At 29.5% G+C, this 24,906-nt stretch overlaps 1 protein-coding gene across 4 annotated transcripts in view; it reads left to right on the top strand.

Moving 5' to 3' along the window:
• The window catches only part of cpx (synaptic transmission protein complexin), a 561,632-nt gene that overhangs the window by 300,810 nt on the left and 235,916 nt on the right, over nucleotides 1-24,906 (top strand). For 2 of the 4 annotated variants that reach the window (XM_088258679.1, XM_088258680.1), the window contains one exon: nucleotides 6,109-6,138. The exons of the other annotated variants lie outside the window; for them this stretch is intronic. The gene's annotated coding sequence lies outside the window, so the exon portion shown is untranslated. The remainder of the gene's footprint in view (nucleotides 1-6,108; nucleotides 6,139-24,906) is intronic. 4 annotated transcript variants of the gene reach the window in all.

Raw genomic sequence — 24,906 nt, 5'->3', positions numbered from 1 at the left:
TTTTATACACTGTAGAACATTCTTCATTCATAGCATGATTGAAAAGCACCCATCTAAAAGTTTTTAATTATATTTATGCTTCAATTTAAAAAAAATGTATCCAACGTTCTTACTTTTCTTTTTCTTTAAAGAGACCTCAATAAAAAACCTTTTAAATAATTTCTTAGTTATTGACAAATATTATGATTTTTTGAGAGTAGACAAAATATTTACCAACGCACAATTTTTCGTAGTATACACGAACCTTGATTTAATTAAATTATCATTTTATGATGTCATCTTTTTATTCAACTTTACACTTAATTGAAGAGATATTATTTTTTTCAGCATAAAGCATTTTCCTTCTTAATCTTCTTCTACTTTATTTATAAATACTCAAAGAACTGGTTTGATGTTACTTTTACCCAAGGAAAAAGAAAGCACAGCTTTTGTTCTGCAGTTCTGTATGTATTCCATTCCTTTTTATTGAGGAGTTCTCTCACATTTAATGTAGAAAGAAGAAAAAAATCAAGTGACTTTGATGAATCCCCCTCAACCCTCCTCGAATGAAAGGGACATTTACTGAAACTTTTCTCTAAGGGATGAAACGTTTTTATTGTGATTATTATCAGAAATGTTTGATCTACAGTCCAGATTGGTATTTTTGATTGGATGGAAATACTTAATGAAATAATTTTGGTCCCTCAACACCAAAATCAAAATCACACTCACTGAAATTAATAATGATACAAATATATATTTATCGATACCTTTATTAAAAATATGGTAATCGAAATTATAATTCGAAAAATCGAAATTTGTATTTAATATAATACATAAAAAAATTAACAATAGTATTCATTTATTAGGTACCTCCTCGGGCATCATGCCCAAATATCATCTAAATGAAACCCTTATCCGCAACCCAATGGTGCATAGGACACTGCATCATATAAACGCAGTGTTATCTTGATCGCTAACACATGGAGGAAAGATGATCAGCCCTCCGCTTCAGGTGACCAGCCCAGGGTAATATTGAATAAATATTAAGTGAAAAAATCACTTATATTTATTTTACCTCCCTTGGGAATCGAACCCGAGACCACCAGAACGGTAGCCGAGCGTGCTGACCATTACGCTACGAAGGCGGACGAAATATCATCTAAACACACCCTTATTTTAAATTAATTCGATAATGCTTATTCCAGCTTTAAATTATTTTCTTAAATCTTATATTTGTGTTTACTTTTCTCTCTTAACTCATTTATGTTAATGATAACGTTTTAGTTGTTTTTTTTTATTTATTTAACCATTAATTTCTATTTAACTAGACTGAGCTATAGCAACGTGTATACGGGTAGAGAAGTACTCGTATTTGTTAAAAAATCCAGTATTAAATCTCTGCTATTTTCAGATTATTTTGGTTATATCTCTTAGTACCTAGTTAAATATTAAGATTTCAGAAGCATTAAATATATTTTAGTAATTCATGACAGAGTTAATTAAGCGAAGTATAATTTTCAATGTAAATAATAAGCCGGGATTAAACATGAATCGAATCCATGAATGATTACTAAAGGCAATTTGAATCTATCTTGGAAGATTAGACACAAATCATCTTGTAAGCGGATGGAATACATACAGTTTGGGTCTGAGTACATAGTATCTGGCTCAATCAAAATTCGAAGGTAAATATTCGATACATAACTTAGCGGTTATTAATTATGCTTTAGGGAAAATACCACTTTGACCCATTACGCTCCCAAAAACGAACTTTACACAATTTTTTTATAAGCATATCTCGTAAAATCGAATTAATAATAATACAACATTTTGAGTGTGCCCAAATACTTGTTGAAATGATTGATGAAATTTATCAAGCGAGTTTTGTTGGAAATAGGAGCAGAGGAAGAACAAAGAAAACTTGGCGTGATCAAGCCAAGCCAAGATTTAAATACTTGACATTGGTCAAGTTGTAAAATAATCGGTGAGTATGAATGAGGAGATGCTTGAATGTGAAAGAAGCAAAGATTTTTGCAGACAGAATGTTGTGGTGTTCTTTTTTTCTCTGCTCATCCCTGCAAGGAAGCGGCGTGATGGTTGTTTTTTTTTAGAATTGATTTTATCGTTATATCAATGAAGTGTGTAGGAAAAAAAATAATTTTATTTTTAATATAGTTTTTCGATATGTTTTGGGTACATTTAATCACAACATTGCACTGGAAAATGCGCTCTTTTCATATTTCAAATGTACACTTTCTGCTTTTTTTCTTTTCCATTTAACCAGCCAAAGCCACAACGTTGTACAACCAGTATAACTTTTTAGTACATAAAAATAAAGCATCATCTTTTTGCAGATTCTAAACACATTATCGAATTATTTACTGCCTTACATTGTGAATTTTTAATGAATTAAAAGTGATTTTAATCGAAATTTTCTTGGTCATAATAATAATAATAAATTTGGATAACTTATATGGCGCCATTTTCGTAAAAAGAAATATCTCAAGGGCGCTTCACTGTGAATGAATTGGGGAAAATATTATGGTGGAAATGATTTAGCAAACAAATGTGTTTTTAGTCTTTTTCTAAAGATCATCTCACTTTCACTATTTCTAACCATTGGTGGAAGAGCATTCCACGCCGTCGGTCCTGCAACAGCAAAGGCACGCTCGCCAAATTTAGTGCGTTGGTTGCGAGCCGGTAAGATCACTTTGCCCATTGCAGATGTTGTAGCCGATCGAAGCGTGAGACGTCTATCAACCAATTCATCTGGATCTTGGTATTGTTAAAGCAAATGAAACGTTGTAAACTCACGGGTAAAATTTTTCATTTCACCATTTTTTACTATTTATATTCCGCTATAAAGTTTGCGAAACAAAAGAAGATTTACTATTTTCGTTAGTTCTCGTAAACACGCACCCTTTGGAATGAAGCCTCTTTCGACTGTGTAATTAATTTTGAGCCCAGGTTTCATTGATTTATTTCCATCCCTTAAATTCCTACAGCCTACGAGACGCAATCTTAAAACGCGGAAAGCTTTAGGTGTTAACTAGTTTTCAGCTAACTATATTATCGCTTTTCTTAATTAAAAGCATGGAAAATTATCACAGTAACCTTGTAAAAGGTTGACCGTGGAAATATTCAGAGGATTTTCAATCGCTGTTTTAATTTTGCATATTGTATAATAAGCCTACATTTTTGGCGGTTCTAAAAAAGACAACATATTTTTTTAAATTTTGTTATAAATCCATGATAATGGCATTTAAAAAAATGATCATAATTATTATATATTTTACTCGTATCTACATATGAGAAAAACTTATTTCAATTATTACATTTTTATTAAGTAAAAAACTTAAAGTATTATATCAAGAATTTAAAATTTAAGCAACAAAAATGATTAATTTTAACTTCAGACAGTGGGTAAAATTCCATTAAAAATTTTTGGGTAATATATCCATAATCAAACAAGATTATTGGATTGAATTATTTTTTATTTACATACATGTATGTTCAATGATGTATATTGTGACGAGTTTCATCTTATCATAATCAAACTCTATGTTTGATAATGTCTTGAGTTTGATAATGTCTTGGTATGACAAAACGCATCACAATATACATACATCATTATGTATATAAAATACAAGTAGAATTCAATCCAATAACCTTGTTTAATTTCGGATATAAGTATTACCCAAAACGTTTATAGTCTACAAACTGTACATTTGTACTCATAAAATAAGTTTTTATTTAGTGTACAAACTAAAAAAAAAACAAAAAGATTTATTTTCACAATATTCTTAAATATAAAAAAAATGCCTTAGTTTTTTTTGTATCTTTCTACATTTTCGATTAAACAAGTGTATGTTTTTCATTTCCAGAGGAGATTGAAATAAACATAATTGTTTTTTTTACACAAGTATTAATTTTAATACTTATCTGGACTGGAACCTAAAGATTTAAATTTACCACATTATCTTCATATAATAACTGATTAATTTAATTTTCGAAGATTCTCCATTTATGTTGATATTTAAAAAAAATTAAACATATTTATAATAACCTACTTTATAAACATTTAAAGACGAATGCTGTCATTATGATTATTTTGTATGAAATAAACGACTTTTAAGGCTTTTAATGGAAGAAAAACATATTAATATTTCATGTCAAAAAATAAACTTTATTTGAATTAATACGAGGTAACGAATCATGTAAACCACCTTTTAAAAATATGGTAAATTTTCATTGCTTGGTTTTAGTTGTTTAGGCGTTCGAAGGATAAATACGTTTTGCGTCAACCATTTCGTTAAAGCTATACATATTTAAAACTAGCTTTGAAAAACGGTCTTTTGTTACGGTGAGGACCAGAAAGTGGCTCTTATTTATACTGTCCAAAGTGTAGCACTTAAGATAAAAGTACGGATTAAATAAATTGGCCTTGTTGAGAAATTTAAAGTTAAACTTGTTGTGAACAAATTTGAAGCGTCAAGCTGTGGAGAGTAATGAACAAGGACAGCCTTAAGTAACTTCTCGACCTAATTAGGCTGTCATGACGTGTTAAACGCTTGTACAATTTGACGTTGATATGTTGATGATCTTCTTCTTCAAACCCTTATCCGCACCCCAGTGGTGCATAGGGCACTGCATCTTGTGTGTTATCTTGATCGTAAACACGTTAAGAAAATATGTTCAGCGCTCTACTTCAGGTACCAGTCCAGGGAAATATTGATTTGTTCATTGATTGATATGGCAGTCACTTTGTGGTTAAATTTGTCCATTTTAATTTAATTTAAAGTAGATTAGTATTTTTTTTAAATAGTGGTATTTAAGATATAGCGGTATTTGTTAATATTGGTATAGACGTTGTTTTCTCCATGAACCATCGTCTTGTTACAGGCTTAGCATCTTTATCCTCTGTGAATCAACCCTGAACGCTATATCTATCCCAGGTTTCGGGAGGCTAGGTTGTTGTGTCAATCAACCGTTTCAACCAACCTGCCGATAGAAAAGGCAATTAGGGGAGTGGTATCCCTGCTCAACCGTATCTCCTTGCAGTGATCCTTGTTTCCTTAAGAGGAAAATACTACTTCTGGTATAATTCTCGATTATGTCTACTTATTATTTTCTGTCTTATCTACCTGTCCATATATGTACATGCATGTATGTGTGTATACATGTGGGTATGTATGTATGTATATATTGTAATTATAATAAAAAAGTCTAGGTATTTACAGGCCTAACGAAGTGTCAAAGGCTGGTTAGAGTAATCACCTAATACACGTGTGATTGTTACCCATTTAAGATTTTTTTAAAAATATTTATGCCTCAATTGAAAACCTTACGCGTTTTATTTCTTCGGCAATGTCTTTGGTTGAACTTAGTTAGTAATTTTTTTTATTAATTATAAACATACTAGAAAATGCCTGAAAACTTAATTTTCAATTTTAATGAAACACAATAAAACACTTTGAATATTATACATTATCTTCATACAAAAAATAACTAACTAACTAACTAACCATCACGCAGCTTCCCCGCAGGGGTAGGCAGAGGGAATAGAGCGCCACACCACTCTGTCCTTGCAAACATTCTTCGCCTCTTCCACGTTCATGCATCTCCTCATACATACCCGCCGATTGTTACGACTCCTGACCACTTTCAAGTATTTGGCATACCTGATCGTGCCATGTTTTTCTCGGTCTTCTTCTGCTTCTTTTCCCGCTAACATTCGCCTCATATTTTTTTTACCGTTCTTTCATCACTCATTCGTTCTACATGTCCAAACCATCTCAACCATCCTTTCTTAATTTTATCGATAATGCTTATCTCAGCTTTGCATTCCTTCCTTATTTCACTATTCGTACATCTATCATACATCGTTTTGTCGCACATCCTTCTGAGAGATCGCATTTCGACTGCATTCAGTCTGCTTTCATCCTTCTTTTGCCAACTCCATGTTTCACTTCCATACATTAGAGTTGGAACCAGGACTCCGTTGTGCACTGCCAGTTTAGCTTCCACTGATAGGTTTATACAAAAAATTAACCTTATAAAAATAAATCATTTGTGATAAAAGTATTTAAAACATGATAATATATCTTGGTTTTTATTTCATTTCAGGTGTCATCTTCTCTGAACTCCTTTAAGAAGGTCAGTGATATTTTTCATATTTTCTGTTATCCTTAAAATATAGCCTTCTTTTCTTATTCTTCCTCGGCAATAAGCTCGGGAAAGCTCGTACGGTTTAAGTCCCAAATCCTGATTGATGAACTTTTATAGACTGCGACACTTTTACGACCGAAACGGCACGAGCTTTTAAGCTTTATTTTATTCGCGGAAAGCTATATTCAATGCTCAAAGTAAATTGATCACTATACTTTAAGTGCACTTTTAAAAATACCATTTTTATGTTGGAAAAGGAGCACCATAAATTATTTTATGGATGCCATCAAATAATGATAACTCTCTCATTTTCTATTATTTGTTCAAATAAATTAATATTTTAAACGCAAAAAAAAATGTGTGATAAGGTGGAGGCAAATTATCAGTCAAAGATCGCTTGTTCTTTGACTTCGGTTTATTCTAAATATGAGTTGATGAGAACATCTAAGTGAGTGACTGACTTCTACAGTCTGCTTACTGTTATTTTACATCTAGTTTTTTTAAATGATTCATTTTGCAGTATAAATAGTTTAAAAAAAAAATAATAGTCTAGAGGTAAAATAACTCTGAACATTTTTCAAATTATTTATTTGGCACTATAAATAATAAAAAAAAAAACTAGAGGTAAAATAAGTGTGAACAGACTGTAGGAGAGACAAATCTAGAATGCCGCTTGCCAGACTGTGCCGATATATACACGATTACTGGATGTTGTCACCACTGTGTCACCAACGTACCCACATTCCATACACAATGTTACTACCGATTGAACAAAGCGTCATTTGTAAACTATAAGAAAAATAAATTTTGGTAACCTGATGAATATTAATTAAGTTACTGTTTTTTTTTATGTTTTCATGAGGTTTCGAATCATTTAAGTATAATCCCAGTAGGTACCACAGAAAAACTAAATAATGAAAATATATTCGATAATTTAGAAATCCAAAAAAAACTGCAATTCTAATAATAATTTAATTTGATAATATCCTTTGCTTTCCATTTTTCATTTATTCTCAAACTCAACCTTTTGACTCACCCCCCTCCCCCTAACTTACCCCCTTACCGCACTTTCAGTACAGATAATTATTAAAGCTTTTGTTTGTATTCAGACCAGAAGAAGATTTATATCGGGTTGTGTTCCCGTGGTTAGTGTCGCGGACTCTTAAGTCAGAGTTTCTCAGTTCAAACCCACTCTACCACAATTTGATACCTATTTCGAATATTGAGCTGCTTAGGCTCATAGAAATAGTTTGAAATTGAAATATTTATGTAAATAATAAAAACACAAATATATCTCTTATTTTTTTTTTAAGTATAATATATTTACTTGTTGAAAATGACTAACTGCATTGATTTTTTTCTTGCCAAGCAAAAGTGACTGAAATGGCCCTCCTGTACATTCTATATTTTGTTAGTTGGTCACTTTCTCCTGTAGGTATGACAACGATATATTGAATATTTGAAGAACCCAAGAAATCGTATTTGAATATCCAAATGCTGGAATTTCCCAAATTATAAGTCTTTTTCAAATTTGAATACTTAACTATTTAAAAAAAATAATAATAAAGATGGAAGCATCTGTAGCTTCGGAAACTCGTCATTAAAACAAATGCAACTCAAGTGTCGTTAAAAAACAAGTATTTTCATTTACTTTTTTATCATGGCTTACCAAAAAGAGAATGCCCAAAAAATCAAAAAATATTATCCTATATTTCTGCAACAAAATTACGAAAAAGTTTCATTCTTGATTTATTTGCCATAATTTATTTTAAAATTTCATCTTGAATATAATATCCACAAAGTAAATGCTGACATCCTTCGAAAATTCATGTTTCTAATGCTGCTTTTTAATACCTTTTCCAATTCACTGGCTGCAAAGTAAATAAAAAGACGGTCTCGTCGCAATTTTCTGCAGAAATAAGATTACGGCACTCTTGACGGAGATGACGTCACGCGGCGGCCATCTTGTTCAGTCCATTAGCTTATAGGTTCCCTTACTGACACTTTACTGACGCTTCTAAAGGACGACTTTTTATTACTTATATTTTTATTTTGCGAAAGCTTTGCTTTACTGCATTAACCCTTATTCAGCCGACTGGGGTAAAAAAGAGTAGGTACGTAAAGTTAAAATATATAGATACATTATTAAGTGCGAGTAGCTATCTTTTTATTCCTGTTGAAGAAATATATCTTTTTTTAAATTATATTGATATCTAAAACATTTTTTTTTATAAATCTAATTCTTTTGTGCGTGTTATATTGATTTTTTTTATTCTAATATTTATTCAATATTTTCCTGGACTGGAACCTGAAGCGGAAGGCTAATTACTTTTCCTTCATGTGATAACGATCATGATAACGCTACGTTTATACGATGCGGTGCCCTATGCACCATCGGGTGCGGATAAAGTTTATAAGAAGAAATACTTCTTACAATAAGAAGTTAAGAAGAAAAAATATTTCTTAAAATCTATTGTGACATATATTAGAATGTATTCCGCATAATTTTCAAACAACGTTGTTTAAAAATGATGCGAAATGCATCGAACTACGCGTATCAATAGATTTGTAAAAATAGTGGTATGATCCAAGTAAAAAATTTCTTTCAAATTAATAGAATTTTGGGAATTTGGCAGCCATAAAGTGACTGCCGAATCAATTAATGAAATATGTTATTTTTCAGAAACTTATTCCACATTTCATATTTTTTTGTCACAAAGTATTTAGTTTTTACGATAAATAAATAAACCAAAAAATAGATATCCGACGGACTAACTAACGTTACCTCCATATGACCTTAATTAAATAAATTTGAAACAACCGTCATGAAAGGGTTGAAGGTTGAGGGTTTGTATAGTAGGAGGTAACTTACGAAGCAAAAAGCTTTCCCATACGAAACTTAATAAGGACAACCCCCGTTACGGCTAACGACAAACAAGAACCCACTTACACGACCAATCTGGCAAAATTTTCAATGGTGTCTTATTTAAAAGTCAGTTAATATCAAAAGTTGTTTCGAGGTGATTTAAAGTTTAACCGTCCACGAAATGCTTTCAACCTGGTAAATTTAAACGTCACACTAACTAAATAACTATCACGCCGCTTTCCTGCAGGGATATACAGAGGAAACAAAATTCATGCATTTCCTCATACAACAGGCTGATTACTTCGACTCTTAACCAGAATACATTTAAGTATTTGATAAATCTGATTATGCCAAGTTTTCTTACGTTTTCTTCTGCTCCTTTTTTCAACTACATTCGCCTCGTAAATTTATTTTACCGTTCTTTCCTCACTCATTCGTTCCGCACGTCCAAACCATGTCAACACGCTTTTCTTAATTTGATCGATGATGCTTATCTCAGCTTTGCATCGTTATTTATTTCACCATTTGAACATTTATCATACATCTACCTAAAACGTTATATTTAAATTCATTTTATTCTCAAATACTCACCTAACTTCATTTCATAGGCTATCGTGCTGGTAAGAATAAAAAAAATATCTTTGAAATTAAAGATTTATTCATCTCCTCTTGCAAAATAATACTTTATGAAAATTAATATTTTCTCGGAATGGTGATGTATTATTTACTTTCATATTTACAGATAAGCTTCTTACATACAGGCTTAGCGAAACATTTCAATGAATACAGTTTCATGTTTTTTTTATATGGGAAAAGTTTATTTTTGTTATCTCTTTGCTTAATTATATTTTATTAAAATATTTATTTAAATTATACTATTTGTGGTGGAGTAAAAATTGATAGAAATCTATCATAACAAAGGTTTTTTTAAGGATTTACGAGGATTTTTTCAGCTATAATTTATCTTCCCGTGACGTTATAATATCAAAGATAAATGGGATTCCAAACCCTAGTACGGCGTGTAGCCTGAAGGTAGCGAATCCGCAGATAGCTCATCTCCCGCCGTTTCTCAGATCACCTGACATCCGTTTCCTGTTTTATCTGAACAAACGACAATCGCGACACGTCATCTACTTCCTTTTCCTTCCTTGAAAGCCTTAAACGGAGGCTTGCGTCATGCAAAATCCTCTAGAAAATACAACCAGATTATCAGATTGCTTGTCACTGCATTTCCGTAATGGCATATCAAAAGATTTTTTCGTACAATTTTTCTTCAATAGAACATAATTTTTATTGTTATTGTATTATTATTACACTATACACGATTTTAGATTCAACCAAAAAATATCTAAAAATACATTTATTTCATCCTGCATATATACTTGATATAGAAAGGACAAGGGAAATAGTTCGACAAAACTCTAAATATGCAAAAGTTTCACAACAACAAAAATACCAGAAAATATCAAAATCGTTAGAAATTTTAATAGTAGGAACAAGATAAAAACACCTAAAGGAATATTTATCGAATTGTATTCTTTTGTTAATTTATAAATATGTGCACATACTACAATTAAAATAAAATTTTAAACAAACACTTTATGCTTGATGTATACAATTTCAACATACGAGTAAATGCAATATAATTTAAAAAAAATAGGGTTGTGGTCTCATAGTTACTATTGCTGAATCTGAGTCACATTTTTTGGGTTTGAACTCACTCTAATACAATTTTACTTATATTATTTTTAAAACGCGCAGCTCAAGCTTTCAAAAAATGTATAAAATTAATAATTTTTTTGATATCTTCAGATGGATTTAATAGAATATGGGAGTATGTATACTTACAGGGCTTACGGTTTGTTGAAGACTGGTTTAAGTGATCACTTTTTACATTTCACTCACTTCTTTCAACAACGTCATATTATATCAAAAATCGTCATTTTTTAGTTGTGCATGTTTTCGGAATGCCTGGAAAGTGTACTATATCACAGCAAAAGCGGCATATTTTCAACATAATATTTTCCCGCTAAGGGCAGAAAGTGTTGTTCTTGCTTTTTGAAGAAAAGGTGTTTTGCGATTATTTTCTGAAATATACTTAATATTTTCAAACGGAGAAAAAACATTCAGGTCTTACCTAAAAAAATCTGTTTCACAGTAAAAAGTTTAATAAGTGGCTTGATATTTATTCTAAATATATTTTATTATATTTTTAAACTTTTAAAACGATCTCCTGAAAAATCAAGTTTATTGATATATGACGTTGTTGAAAGGAGTGAGTGATAAATTATATTAACCATTATACCCATATGATTATAATTTCAATTTTTAATAAATAAAAAAAAAACATACATCAATCGGAATTTGTCAACTGTCAAAAACACATTTCAAATTGAAAAGTACAGGATAATTCAATATAAGGTAGACCGGGGTCTATAAAAAATAAAATAATGTCACAAGTGGTCTACGAGCCAAAAAAGTTTGGGAAACTAATGTTCTAAACCTTTTGTAAATATGTTTATATCAGATATTACATATATAGTGTTAATTTAAGATGAACGGACACTCGTAAACTAATCGTTTATAGAATAACTTAATAATCATCGTTAAGTTAAGTATTTGACCTAAACCATAGGAGAAATAAGGAGTTCGTTTTAATTAATGACCAGTTGTTACTTAGGGGTAATTTGAAATTGTTGTCAATTCATTATATTATCCGAAAGTTAACGTTAAGACACTTTGTATTACAATTGTTATTTATGAGCAATAAGTTATGGGATTAGAAAACTTATAATAAGATTTGTCCAAGACGTAATCGTATAAACTTAAGTTAGTTATACCTGAAAAACATTCTGGTCCCACAAATAACTGCTATGATTTGTGGACAGAATGCTTATTTTACTTTAAGTTTATATCTGTATTTTTCACTGTTTATGTTTTGTATTTTTAACAATAAAATACAATTTAGTAGACTCTAAAAATCAGTGTTTGATTTTAACATTCAATATATAACATTACAAAGAGGGCATGTATGATGTATGGGTGTAAAGGAGGCTAGGAGTGTATGACAGGACAGAAGAGAGTGGCGTTCCATCCTTTCTGCCTAACCCTTCGTGATAAGCGGCGTGATGGTAGTAGTAGCAGTAGAAGTAGTAGTAGTTATTTATATAAAATTAGAGTTTATATAGTGGGTATACTGGCAAAAAACGTTAAAACAAAAATTTCTGTTTGAATAATCCCTGTTATTAAGCCTAAATAAAATACCACATATAAATGACATTTAAAACTACTTTGTGTATTTCGCCAGTTTAAGTACTGCTAAAAACTTTATTATAATGCATCCTTAAGTCAAAATTACATATTTTCGAGTTAACGTTTTTTGCTAGTACACCCACGATCTTATAACCCTTAAAAAAGTTGTAAAATCCAGAATTCTGTGTAACACATATGTATGTTATATAATAAATACATTTTTTTATTGAATTATAAATAAATTGAACTCTAAACGTAAAACAAGATGCATTTAATGCGAGTGAGTTTATAATTATATACATATATATATATATATATATATATATATATATATATATATATATATATATATATATATATATATATATATATATATGCATATGAAAAGGGATAAAATACAAGTAAAATAAATAATAATGAAAAAAATTTAATTTATCCTTTGCGTCCCCTCCATAGTGCATTGGGAAGCGCATTTAGTTAATAATAATAATATAGTAAAAATAATAATAACAAATTATTATTATTTTTACTATGATATTTATTGTGGTATCATCCCGAACTGATATAAGAAGCACAAGACTGATCGTCTTACCTTCATGCAATTAACGATCACGGTAAAAGTGAGTAAAAACTATCTAGCTTTTAATTTTTGTATGTATTTCCACAAGTGCTTTTTGAACGCAGAATCGCGGTAGGCTCGCAAAAAAAATCGATGATTTTCAAACCCAAATTTGAGCTTACAGGAAATTACTTAGAAAACAAAAAGTTTTTAACAAAGACAAATGGCCCCTTGAAACTAAATACAAACAAAGAAAGGCCATCTTTTTTCTTACGTCATTTTAGTTCGGGGAGCCGCCGCTGTCACTTACAGGCGCTGCCGCATCCATTTCCGGGTCCTTCCGTTTCCTGTGCCATTTCCCATTTCCTACACATCTTCCATCCCCTTTTATCACACCCCTAGAGACCCTCGCATCCTTCGCCTAAATTAGCGCCCTACATAATTATTACGGTGAAGTGAAATTGTGCGAAAGATTCCAATGTAGTATTTTACTCCAAGCATTAGGTTTATTTTGTTTCAACCTTCTGAAAAGGTTTAGTATGGATCATGATATCGATTTTTATGAAATTGAATGTAAACTTTTATGGTGTAGTAGTTAGTTTGTCTTGTTACTTTGCATGAAGGTCCGGATTCAATTCACCGGTTGTTAAAATAAATATGAGTGATTTTTCTTTGATTTTTTTATTTTATTGCGGTGTAGAGCAATATACATAAAAATATTTTATTTATTGTTTCGGCATTATTTTGTGGTAAGACATGTTACAATGATTAAAGAAAACAATTGTTTCATACCACTTGAGATTTATTGAAGACTACATGTTTTATGTTACATAAAGGCCAAATTATGAATTATTTAGAGATTTTGAAATCCAAAAAAATCTAAATTCTAATAATAATTTATTAAATAATATATTGTTTCAAAATTCTTCACCTTTGCTTTTCATTTTTCCTTTGTTTTCAAACTCCGCCCCTTTACTAACCCCCTCCCCCTAACTTTCCCCTCTTCTTATTTATAGAACAATTTTATATTTTAGTTACCATACAGACCTGAATGATGGAAGTTTAACTTCTGAAACATGTTGTCTTTAATAAAACTCAAGTGGTATAAAACAAGTGTTTTCTTTGTTCATCATTGTTACATAAAAATAAGTTACGATATTGGATACAGGGCCCTCATGAAATTATATCGACACTGTAGCCTCTCATCTTTGTCCCTTCCACATTCACGCATCTCCTCATACATACTCGATGATTATTATTATTGTTTTTAATAAAAATATCACATTAAAAAATATTGTGTAGCATTTCCAGTGTATTGTTGTAGTGGTTGATATTGAGGTATTCGGAATATTTTCTATAGAGCTTATATAAATACTTTTTTTTGCACATCAAAAGATATGATGATAGTCATCAAAATCTTTTGCTAAATATTTATTTTGAAATTTATCTAACCTACAAATATTTATTTTGATTCTGTACACATAGAAAATGTACTATATCTCAGCAATAACGGCAAATTTTAAACATAATATTTACCCGCTACAGGGCAGAAAGTGTTGTTTTTGTATTTTGAAGAAAAGGTATGTTTTAATTATTTTTTTAAATATACTAAATATTATTCAATGGAGAAAAAACCTTCAGGTTTTACCTAAAAAGATCTGTTGCACAGTAAAAAATTCAATAAATGGCTTGATATTTATTTTTAATACATTTGTTTATATTTTTTAAATTTAAAAACGATCTCCTGAAAAATCAAGTATTAATATTTGACGTTGTAAAAAGGAGCGAGCGATATATGAAATATTCATTTCTTAGCAAAATCTTACTAAATACTCTTAAATAAGAATAACAAATTTGAGCATTATTCTGAAATCTCCTCACTATAGAGCTTTAATATTTTTTTTCTCAAGGAAAGAGTTGTGAAAAAATCTTAAAGCTCTTAACGAGTACATTTATTAAGCCTTATTTTATCATTGTTACTGTAATAAATCTCTCTGAAGATCCTCATTCCTCTTTGAAGTGCGCGAAAAAGTTGGCGGAAAAAGTTTAACTAAAAAGTTATGTTTCTCACCGACAAAAAGGAGCAGGCTAAAGGGGGATGAATGACCACATCCTCGTTGGTCAGGGGATTTATGGGAAGCTTTGGAAAGCTCCCGGGAAAGCTCGTGTGCAGCGCGCTCCGCGGCACGCTGTGACAAGCACACAAATTGACAATTTAGGGGAAACTTCAAGAGCTTGTATCTCCGAGGACAGCTGTGATGAAATAACGTGCATGATAACAAAATTATACTGCATCGTTTATACTTTTATGTCGTCATAAATTTGGATTTTTAGATTCGTTTATTTTGGTATCGTAATATGTTGAGATGGCTGAAAAATTACTTTACCCATCCTTTTGAAATATTGTATTCTTTCATACATTATATATTTTATTTTATTTTATTTATTTACGGTTCACAAACAATGAAAAACATATTACAATAAACGAAATACAGTGCAATACAGATAGTTTTGATGTTTTTCATCAATTACATGGGAACACAACAAGCTTACAGAAACAATAAAGGTGCAGGTTAAACACATTTATAAACAATAGTAATTTGGTGGTAAAAAAAAGGGTAGTAACAATTAAAAGTAATGAAGTAAGAAAAATAAAAATAAAAATTAGAAGTAAAAATAAAAAGTGAAATTAAACTACGCTAAAATAAAGCATAATTTAGTTAAAGAGTCGTTTCCATAGTTTACAATTCTTTTAACACTATATATTGCAGTGATATATAAAAATATTAAAAAAGGGAACATAAAGTTTTATCACATCATATTATTGAATATATTTCAGAAACTCTAGATTTTTTTATTTATCTGAAATAAAATGATACAAGCAATAAATAGAGTTATCACAAATTGACACATATTTAAAATATTGGTCCATTAGCAAATGCATAGATCAAAAGAAAATCATGTTTATGTCATATTAAAACGTTGTATGACTCAAATAAAATAGAACAGATTGTATACTAAAAAAATATATTTCACAGAGAATATGATGTACCTACATGGAAAATTGCATTTAATTTTTATCCACCAAAGCGATAAATTGACAGCTGGGAATCAAATTTGCAGGAAGCTTATCTCTCTTGAATTAGGCCACAAAGCCTACACTAAGCAGAAGAAGAAGAAGCATTGCATTTAATTTTTACTCAGTAAATACTACTATTTTGACAATGTGATATTTACCAAGTAAAATTTATATAAAAGTTGTATGGTTATTTAAATATAACCACGAAGTTACTGTTGAATCAATGATAACAATAATATTAATTTTATATTTTTTTAAATAAATCTTAATTCACTTAGGAGTTTTCATCATTCGTAATAAAACCTTTGTACTGCTTCATTATTCGTCTAGAATATTTCTATAATGACTGAACTTCTGACTTCTTCCATTTCTCTCTTCCCCCGACATTCTGTAACTCTGAACAAACTTTTTTTCTTTAATTATCAGTAAGTCATTTATTTCTGAAGCAATTCCTTGTACCGCCGAACCTTTGTGGAAACAAATTTTGAGGAAACTCCGTTATACTTACCGTGATCTTTTGTGAACAGATAATATAATGGAAAAGTCGGTAATGATGTAGAAACGCTGGTGAGAATACAAAAATGTAATAATAATAATGCCGATTCGAACGAGCTGAAATATTTCAGACTTTGTGAATTTTACAAATTTCTTTCAGTTTAAATAGCCTTTGAATTCATTTGCTAATGAACATGGTAAATTAATTTAAACTGGCTTTAACGATTTTGATATTAAAAGACCGAAAACGTTTGATGTCTGTTTTATAAACTGAATGTTAGTTAACACAAATAACCGGTGTTTTATATTTATATATTAAATGTTAAAATCAAATACTGATTTTTGAGTCTACTAAATTGTATTAATTTTTTTAAAACACAAAAATAAATTTTCTGTCAATTGTTTCGCCTTGTTATGGCATTTTTAAACTAATGTTATTTTTGTTAAAACAGAATTATTTTTATTGTTATTTAAGGAATAACCTGAAAAGCTTCTACTTTAAGAGGCTCGTCTGCTGGTAGGATAGTAAAGTTAGGGAAGCTAGATGTGAAATTTATTAAACGATGATACATACTTTTGTATTAAAGCATATGTGAAGTTTTGAAATGTAAATTCAATCGTTTTGAAACTTATTATTAACGTTTTTGAACGTAAACTATTTTATAAAAGCTTGTGTGTATTTACGTTTATGGAAAACTTTTTTTTTAAGTGTGTGTGTTAAGTAACAAAATGATAAATCGAATATTGAATGATAAATCGATTCATGTTTTGACATCTCAACATAGATGTAGAAGAATTTGTTAATCTATGTATTTACAGGGCTTATGACCTGTCATAGGCTGGTTAAGTAGTCATTTTTCAAACATGCAACATTTATAAATTCTTCCCATGACTGACAACCACACTTCAATTTTTAGTATTCCTATAAACAGTAATTAACATCATGACACAGAATATATGAGTTCACAAAAGCCATCTATGTTGGATTATTGAAATCTTTTAAGTGACACATACCCTTTTATTTGTATGCAAAATCCGAGCCCCGGCTTATATTCACATACCGAGAAACGCCTGGAACTATGATTTTCTTTTGTTGATGTAGCTAATCATTTGTTATTTTTTCAAATTTTTGTGAGTGTTTCCAAATACTTGTTTACGAATCTGGATTTTCCTTACTTTTATTATGGAGTTATTTATACAATTTTTTTTTTAATTAATAAATTACTCTCAAGTGAAGAAAATCCATATTTTTGAACAAACTTAAAATGTTGTAGATAAAACGCTTAGTCAATTCTGAAAAATCTGTTATATGGAATTCTACGAAGTCGTTTATTGCTGAGGTTTGAACTCGCCAATTAAATTAAGTACGGATTCAGCCCAACTACCTGGAAGTAACTAACGTATTGTTTATTTAAATGAAACACTTAAAGCAAGGCTAGTCCATTGCCTTCGCACATTCTCAAGCCTCAGACCACACGTTTAACAGTCCTCCATTTCTCCTCAGGACATAAATATTTATCCGATCGAATTGACTATGCCGAATCTAATACAAAACAAAATTTATACTTGCAAAACACGACAGGGGTTTGTATTTGAATTGCTAATCCGGGCCATCTACGATCTACAACGGTCAGCGTGAGCCATGAGCTTTCAATGTTTATAGGAAGGCTCTTTTAACGAGAGCTTTCAAGATGTTTTCTATTAAAGAAAGTGCGTTCGCGGATATTGCAGAGGCTCTAACGGTTTCGAGACGATCGAGCCTTTATTGAAAGTGAAAAGCGGACTGAAAAATGTGTACCTCTTAAACATCACGAAGGGTGAAGGAATATAAATGTCACGAATGTTATTTGTCACTAAGGAGGGTACTACATATTTGAAGGAGATATAAATAATATTTTGTTTCATGAAACTAAAATATTTATTTATGGAGGTATCAAATATCATGATATATCATTGAAATTTTTGTATAACATATAATAAAAACCCCTAAACCAGGAACATTGAACCATAATACATGGAGTGTTTGACCAAAGATCGTTAATTATATTTATTACATATAAAGCAAAGGATGAAACATAGTGAATGACTTATTATAATTTTCATTTATGACTACCTTCTATACCTGTACATGCATTGATGTGTCTAAATCTTTTTAAAAGGAAAAGAAAGATAACAGAAATGATATATTGCTTCAAGTATTGCAATATGTTTTTTGTTTCATATTGCAATACTTGAAGCAATGAAAAAAAGATAAATGTGTATATATATACATATATATATATATATATATATATATATATATATATATATATATATATATATATATATATATATATATATATATATATATATATATATATATATATATATATATATATATATATATATATATATATATATATATATATATATATATATATATATATATATATATATATATATATATATATATATATATATATATATATATATATATATATAAATAAATGAATGGTTTAAATTGATACATTCTTTAATCATCAACGTACCTTTTTATTTACAAGTTTTATCAAATTCGTTATTATTTTACGACATCAAATATTACCATAAAAACAAGACGTAAACAACACTAATACGTTGAAACATTATTTTTGTGATAAGATTTAAAACTGGCGTTCTAAGAACAAATAAAGTCTTAAAAATATATTGCGGAAACAAAAATAATGTTTTAATATATATGTGCCGTAAAAACTTTGCAGCCATCAAATTTTCATAAAAATAAATTACCGAACATATTAAAAACAAACCCACGACCCTGAAAATTTTAATGTCCTACGAAATTTGGCGATTTTTCCCTTCGAAACACAATTTTATCACCACGTTCAAATTTGGCTTTAAAAAAGGCTCTAAAAATTATTAATTTCCATTTTATTCAAACTAGGGAACAAAATTCAATTTTCTTTGCAATTAAAAGACCCTTTTCTTTCCACATCCTGAAACACCTCGTTTATTATGATTCTGAAGGGAAAGAGTCAGGATTCTTCTGTGATTAAATGCTTTTAATTAAATCGCTTCTTTGTCCGTTTTTGTAATGCTTGCCCCTTGGTATATTCAAGCTTACAGTTTATTTTCCATAGAAAAATCATGCTTCCTTTTTCTTCGTATAAAACTGTGGAGTATTAAATGCTTTTGTATAAGACAAACAAATGTCTTTTTTGTTATTTGTTTTTCTTTGTTTCTGAAACGCAATATGTTTTATTAATTGATTCGGCAGTGACTTTGTGGTAAAATCTACCAATTTTTTAGTTTTACTTATAAAATATCACGTTTTAAAAATAGTGGTATACACTAAGTTAAATTTAAATTAATAAGCGAAGTTTTTCATACATACATCAACGTCACATTACTGAAATTACTTTCTGCGTAATTCAATCACCTACATACAATACATCATTACGTTGATTCCTGATAAAATTAAAATGTATGATTTTGTAAATGATCTCTCTTTTAACGAAATTATTAAGACACTTGAATACCTTAGAACGGGGCTACTTGAACTTTGATGTGTTACTTGAGCCCAGTACAAAAAAAATATTTACATCTGTATTTAGTCTACAATAATGAACGTTTCGACATGATTCATTGTTTCCCTGACAGGTGACACTTATTATCACGATACGTTCATTATTGTAGACCAAATACAGATTTAAATAATTTTTTTGTACTGGGTTCAAGTAACACATCAACGTTCAAGTATCCCCGTTCTACGGTATCTTAATAAATAACTCAAAAAATATTTGATAATTGTTTTTAAAAAAATAATCCTATTTCCAACCCTTATCTGCATATAGAGGCTGCGAGCACCGGACATTTCATCGTTTTAATACAGTGTTATGTTGATCGTTTATTGCATGATGACGAGGTCATCAGACTTCATGAAGAATTATAAATATATTTATTTATACATATTTATTTATTTTCACATACGAGTGCATATCATTGTTTTCCGGAAAGGTCATTCCCCACCACGGAACGAGCTTACGTCCTCGTTTTGAATATTCATGGTTTTGGGGCTAGGGTCAATGGGAACGTGAAGCCGACGGCCGTCGGAAATTGACGACGTCTTACGCAAAGCCACGAAACTTACGGAAAACAACGTAGATTTTGAAGAGCAAAGGAGTAGATATTTTTGTTACAAATCATACATATTTTAACTAACTATCGCAGGATAGGTAAGGAGAATTGAACGCCACACAATATCTGTCTTTGCAAACAATCTACGTTTCTTCTGCATTCATGCATTTCCTCATACATACTTGCCTTTTTTTCCGACTCCTAAATTGATCACATTCATGTTTTTCTTTTTTTTTTTTTTAATATTTCACCTTGCCAAGATTTCCTTGATCTTTCTCTGATTCAATTCCCAGCCACATTTGCCTTATAAAGTTGTTTTACTACTATTTTTTTTTAATAAAAACAAAAGAGGAATTATCACTCTTACTAAATGTAAGTTTAAAAGTGTTATTTTTTATTAAATTTATATACTTCGGTTCCAATGTTTTAACGTTCGGAAAGCTTTTAGAAGTTGGATGAATGTAAAAGAAAAGTTTATAAACAGTTGTATTTTTATTTTTTATGTTTGGTTTATTCAAAAACGTCGATGATAATTTTTGAAAAACAAGTCAAAAAGATATTGAGGTACTACATTTTAAAAATGTTTGTACAAAAATTTATTAAAAAAAAGGATTGTTATAAGTCTTATAAGACGTAATGAATGGTTCTGAAAAAATACAGCAAATAAAAGCTAAAAGAAAAAAGTCCAATATTCATAGGAATACGTTTCAAAAATAAGGTTTTACATACATAGAAAAATTTCTTGTTGTTGTATAATTACATTTACAAAAAAAAGTTTGTGTAACTAAAAATCTTAACAATTAGTTATTAATGTCAAATAAAAAAAGATTTCAAAACGACTTCAAAAATAAAACAGTAAAATGTTTACCTTGTTAATTTCAAAAACGAATACCGTACATTGCAATATAACTCGCCTACCACTAAACTATAGTGGAGGACATTAAATGTTTATATTTCGACCTGAAGATGGAAGCATAGCTTCCGAAATTAGTCGTTATAATAAAATAAACTCAAGTGGTAAGAAACAAGTGTTTTTTCATTTAATTACGTCTTATCACGAAGTGAATGCCTAAACAATAAATAAATATATATACATATTTGAATCACGAACTTTGTGATTTTCCATTTTATAATTAAAACGTAACTTTGTTTTAAATCATTATAAATTTATGGTGATTTTAAAAAAACAGTTACATTTTAACTATAGCAAATAAAATGTTTTTAATTAAAAACAATAATAAATCGAAAACAATGCCAGTGAAGTTTAATTATCATTAAAATAAACGCAATTAAATAATTATAATATCAGGGTTGTTTTTCGTTTTACTGGCACAAATATTTAAATTTATTTTCATACGTCACTCTTCTACATCACTGGACGAGGGTGGTTCTTAATGACCGCTATACGATACGTTAGGAATGCAAGGGTGGTTCTATTATGTCCGTGTATGTATATAATCCATTATATACCGTAAGGGTGTATATAATGGTATTTGTTTAAATAGAATTTAGGGTTCGGTACTAAATTCCAAGGTTGGTATCGTAATCATGATAATCGTTTATTTTACGTAAAATTTATACTCATGTTATGTATTTGATTGATTGATATTTATATTTCATAATTCAATGGAGCAATAAAATTTATAAAATAAATGACTTATTTGTTGATTGAAAATATATAAAATTTGAAAATTTATAAAATAATCTCTTATTGACGAGTTGGTAACAAGTTATGAACACGCATTTAATTTTTCTAGACAAATTATATTTTTCAACATTTCGAGTGCCCAAATACTTGTTGACGATACACTACATAGATTGTAAAAAGATTAAATTTAGTAGAGACTCTTTTTAATATAATTTAAATTTGAAGAACTAACTTGTGATTTTCCATTTTATTATCAAAATGTTACTTTGTTTTAAAATCACTAAAAATATTTTATTCTTACATTTTTATAATGTCTACTTCTTTACCAAGTATAAATCAGTCTTGATAAAGAAGCGATTAGCTTCGAAACCGGTAGACATAATAATAAAGTTATAATAAAATATTTATAGTGGTTTTAAAACAACGTTACATTTTAATTATACTCTTTTTTAATATTTATTTGTATACACTCAAAATATTTCGACTACTAGTTATATTTTTTACATACAAATTATTAATAATTAACACACTATCTGTGGGAAGGGTAATTTTACCGTTTCAATCGACTAGTGGTGTTGGGCGGGAATGGTAATTTTACCTTTTCACTCGACTCATCGTAGATTGCATGTAAGTTATTTTTACGCATGACTTTTGCAGCATCTTTTGACCTCATATCGATGTATACAGTATGGTTAAATGTTATCACTTCTTTTCCGAGATGTTTATCTCTATTATGAGCGCGAATCCACCCGCAGATAGTGTGTTAACTTACAAAAAATACTGCCTCTTTGCATATAGGTAGGTGCTTATTGTATCAGAATATACTTTTAATTTTTTTAACTTAAGTTAAAAATATGTTTTATAACATCAGCTGAATCGATTAAAATGCGCTTTGAATATTTAATTTATTCAAAGATTTATCACTGTTGTTCAAAAGACAATATTAAAAAATAATTAAGCATCCGTTTTTTCTAATTTAAAACGGGTTTAAGTACTTACATCTTTGAGTCTTCTGTCGAAAATTGTGAAGTCCGGTATTAGATTCCTTTCTAACATTATTTAAATCTTAATTTGCCTTAAATAAAATACATTTGTTTTTTAATATATTTTATACATATATCCTCATAAATATTTTATGGATAGTTTTATTGAGTCATGCGTAATTTTTTTTCACCATGTATTGTTTTACAATATTACATAAAATTAGTATAAAACAGTATTGTGTTAACAATTTAGCTATTTTTAATGACCCTTTTCTACAGCTTTATGGAGATTTCTTTTCTAGAGACATTTCGGAAAAACAATAAAATAAAATTAAACTTTATCTGCCTTCCGCTGAATCTCATTGTGACGTCAGTGAAGGGGACGGATTACACGTTTCCCCATTTACCATTCGCAAGCGAGAAGGAGACCGGGCGAATTTTCTCCAATTGACCCAATTAGCGCGAGTAATTGACACAAGAGAATGCTTTGGAACTGATCTTATATAATGCCTCTGCGGGAGTGAGAATTAAGAAGACTCGATATTGTAAGTCAAGGAGAAAAAATAGAGGGAGAAAAAACTTTTTTTTGGAATGAAAATTTACTTCGTTTTTTTGAAGTTTCTTGTTCGCGATTGTTCATTTTCGTTAAAAATTTTGGTATTGTTTTATTCTATAATCAATACAATAAATTTCCAATTTTATTAAACATAGTATAACATATTTTTAATCCTTAAACAGTTTTAATAAACAATTAATATTTGCTTGACGTTTTTTCGTGAAATCTTATTTTTATTTATAAACATATATTTTCAATTTAAAAATAAAAATGTTTGTTTGTTTATAAAAATAATATTATAATTTAATAAAAAATATTTAATATCTGCTCTATTAAACAATGAGCGCATTACTTAGTCGTATTTTATATAAATTCTATTAGTTTCATAATGAAACATAAGAAAATAATAAACAAGAGACTGATTATTTTTTCACCCTTAAAAATCTTATTTCGACTGTAAAAGGTAATTTTGTAAACTCCTTTAGTTTCGAAAAATAAGAGAAGTGGCACCCATAAATGCTCAGATTAAGAAACTTAAGCTTTTGTTCAGATTTAAAGTAATATTAACAAAATTGTATTTAAATCAAGTCTTAAATTATTTAAATATGTACACTTAGATTTTTTTTATTTATTTTTTTGTTTATTTCAATAAACAAAGATAAAGTTAAACAGCATTGCCACCACATTTTTCCCCTGTAGTTGTTAAAGTAGTCAAAGAGTTTAATAATTAAATTAAATGTGGAGCTTTCAAAAAGTTTATTAATCAAATTTAAAATTCATTTAGAACTTTATTGCACCTGAGCACCTATTATTGGTATTCATTCGCCGGGCAAACTTTTATGTAAAGCAGAGGTTTCCTTTGGAAGCCTTCCCAAGTATTTGAACGGTGGTGCAATAGATGAACTCCTATGTAAACTAGAGCCTTGCAATAGAAGCCTTAGACTGAGACCTCCTCCTTTCAAATAAACCCCTTTCAGCGGAAGGTAAGGGTACGTATTTTCCATGTAAATTTTTCTTTTTCGGTCGTTTTACATTATGTAACTTCGCTGCTTGGAGAACTATCAGAAGTTTGTGTACCGGAAACTTTGAGCCGTTCCATGCATTATGTTTCCCTTTTTATTTTGAACACTTGATGTGTATTTTCATATTGATTACTTATTAAAAATAATGTAATATCATTAACTTCATTGAAATCAGACACTGGA

Source organism: Brachycentrus maculatus, unplaced genomic scaffold (assembly GCF_059751285.1).
Source record: "Brachycentrus maculatus isolate JH-2025_06_01 unplaced genomic scaffold, ASM5975128v1 h1tg000102l, whole genome shotgun sequence".
NCBI classification, from domain to species: Eukaryota; Metazoa; Arthropoda; class Insecta; order Trichoptera; family Brachycentridae; genus Brachycentrus; species Brachycentrus maculatus.
This window is presented reverse-complemented; position numbering and strand designations above follow the sequence as displayed.